The sequence below is a fragment of the Etheostoma spectabile genome, unplaced genomic scaffold, assembly GCF_008692095.1.
Source record: "Etheostoma spectabile isolate EspeVRDwgs_2016 unplaced genomic scaffold, UIUC_Espe_1.0 scaffold00007772, whole genome shotgun sequence".
Lineage (NCBI taxonomy): Eukaryota > Metazoa > Chordata > Actinopteri > Perciformes > Percidae > Etheostoma > Etheostoma spectabile.
The window spans coordinates 44,917-48,190 of record NW_022603519.1 but is presented as its reverse complement, the minus strand read 5'-3'; positions in this window follow the sequence as shown (position 1 = coordinate 48,190).

The window sequence follows — 3,274 nt, the reverse complement described above, 5'->3', positions numbered from 1 at the left end:
AAGTTTCCCAAGTTGTGGGACTGTGGCCTCGCTGTGCGATCCCCTGGCAGGCTGTGATCGAAGCACAGGCTCCGCCACAGCTTTCATGTACTTTCTGTTCTCCATAACTAACGCAGAATGTCTCTTACTATTTGAGATCCGCTTGTCTCTTTTAGTTTGAACTCACTCCATCCTTGCATTACAAATTTGTGCCCCATACTTTCATGATGGCTCTTCAGAGATGCAGATGCTTTCCGCCAGTTGTTAAATCCGTTGCTGGTAAATGTTGGCTCTATCAAATCCGTGCCCCAGTTTCTGAAAATGCCTACACGCAAAACAAAATGCTGCATCTTTTACCACACTGTATTCCAGCCACGAATACTGATCCATCCAACTTATGTTAAAACTTCTCTGCTGATTCCCAAATTTCCGTTCGGGGTGTGTTTGAAGGACTGGCCTTCTTGGGCCCTCTTGAGGATGGTTGCTATATCACCGGCAGCACAAAGGGTAACGTTAGCATTAGCATCCTCAACGGAAACCACCGCCGCAATTCTCCTTCGTTTTCACCCCAGAATTTTCTTGGTCATGGGGCTCTGTGATGACGAGCAATGTGTCTCCACCACCATCACAGCTCGTTTCCCTCAGATTGTGACTCAGAACGTGGACGTTTAGGGAGCAAAAAACGATCCATTTTGGCGTATTTTACTTTGCTAAATTTCCAAACTAGCTATCAAAAACAAGCACCCTGCGTTAAGGCAAGGTTCATTGGCGCTGCGCCCATTGGCCAAGAAGATCACCTGTTTGTTATTTTAGACTAAAATATATATTTTTTTAATTATCATTTAATTCCAATTTTAACAACATGAAAAATACTATTCAAACACAACATTAAAATACAAATATAAAAAAATTACAGACATTTCTTGGGGGTGCTGGGCGGGTGTTATGGCTATTATAGGGGGAGCTACAGCACCACCTAGCTCCTCCCAACAGTCTTGAAGGAGTTCCCAGAGATGCTTAGCACTTGTTGGCCCTTTTGCCTTCACTCTGCGGTCCAGCTCTCCCCAAACCATCTCGATTGGGTTCAGGTCCGGTGACTGTGGAGGCGCAGCACTCCATCACTTTCCTTCTTGGTCCAATAGCCCTTACACAGCCTGGAGATGTGTTTGGGGTCATTGTCCTGTTGAAAAATAATCCATATTTCACACTTTGTTGTTAGTACATAATTCCACATGTGTTCCTTGATAGTTTTGATCAGTGGCGGCGCCAGGGAGGAGCTAGTGGTGCTGTAGCTCCCCCTATAATAGCCATAGCCCCCGCCCAGCACCCCCAAGATTGGTCTGTAATTTTTTTTTTTTATGTATTTAATATTGCGTTTGAATAGTCTTTTTCATGTTGTTAAAATTGGAATTAAACGCAAACCGGATGGGACGGCATGCCGCTGCAGGATGCTGTGTAGCCATGCTCATTAAGTATGCCTTCAATTTGGAATAATTCCCCAACAGTGTCACCAGCCAAACCCCCCCACACCATCACGCCTCCTCCTCCATGCTTCTGGTGGGACCAGGCATGTAGAATCCATCCGGTCACCTTTTTTCCATCGCACCAAGACACAGCGGTTGGAACCAAAGATCTCAAACTTGGACTCATCAGACCAAAGCCCAGATGTCCATTCCTTGTGTTTCTTGGACCAAAAAAATCTCTACTGCTTGTTGCCTCTCCTTAGCAGTGTATATAAATTCTAACAGTTGTCCAATAGGGCTGTTGGCTGTGTATCAACCTGACTTCTGCACAGCACAACTGATGGTCCCAACTCCATTAATAAGGCAAGAAAGTCCACTAATTAACCCTGACAGGCACACCTGTAAAGTGAAAACCATTTCAGGTGACTACCTCTCCTGAAGCCCATTGAGAGAACACCAAGGGTTTGCAGCGCTATCAAAAAAAGCAAAGGGTCTACTACTTTGAGAATCTAAATAAAGACTACTTAAGAGTTATTTCACACTTTCTTGTTAAGTAATAATTCCATATGTGTTCATTCTTTTTGATGCCTTCAGTGAGAATCTACAATGTGAATAGTTATGAAAATAAAGTAAATGCATTGAATGAGAAGTTGTAACCGAGATATACATATAGTTGCTATGATGATACATGCAGATTTAGTAAGATTACCTGCTACCTTTGTGCTGGGATGTAAGAAACCTGGATGCATGCAGTATTTGACAATTTTTCATATGGGTTATTGTGTTAAATGACAAAACTGGATAACATTTATTAATGGGCCCCACCACTGGGAATCACAAGACCTTGGACTTTTCTTGAAGAGCCTGTTTAATTTTCTTCTGGTCCACGTACTCATTTCAAGGATAAACTGTATACAGTTTTGTCCTTTTTTACTCATTGTGGTATTTTACTGCCCTTACCTTTTTTTTTTTAATTTTATATGAAGGAAATTGGAATATAACTTGAGTGGGAGAGTACTAAAATAAATTCAACCAAAGACAATTATATCTCAAATTGGCCATTGTCACTTAGAACTAGAGTACCAAAAGTATCAAACACAATGTAAATACTATAAAGTGTTTTTTTACTCAGTATGTTGACTTTGTCTGGTAAACACAACGCCCCTCATTTGGTGGGGTATTTGTCTTTACAGCTGAGCATATGATTGCATAGGACTCAGTCTTCGGGAAGTTTATATAATACTATATAAAAATTAACGTAACACTAGTGTCCATATGATTTCTTTATCACTACTAGTACTCCCACAATCCCATCTGAATGTCTTGTTGAAGAAGGGAACAGACATCAGAAGTTTTTTTGTAGGACAGAGGTTCCCAAACTATTCATGCACTGATACAAATTAGGTCACAGACTCCCATTTGATATGATTTTTTTTCCCAGCTCCCACATTTGATGGAGCTTTACGTTTAGATATTTTATTATCGAATGTGTAGAACCCACCACCAATACCAAATTAATTAACCCTAAGTTGAGTATTTCAGTAGTTTTGGCATTTACTATATTCATCGAACACAGTCTAACTACTGTAAACTTGCTAAACATAGGTCTTGGTCTGTTATCAACTCCAGTTTCCCTTTCGTTTTTCGTTTCACCTGCCTCTGACTCACTGGGCGTGTTGTTTTTGTTTCATCATAGCCTACTGTATGTTTAGTAGTTGTGTTTTCCGTTGATCATCACAGCAAAGTTTGCATAATCTACCAATCAAGTTTCGTTTCTGACGACAGAGCTAAGTCATAAACTCAGCTGTTGATTCCCAGAACCACTTACCAAA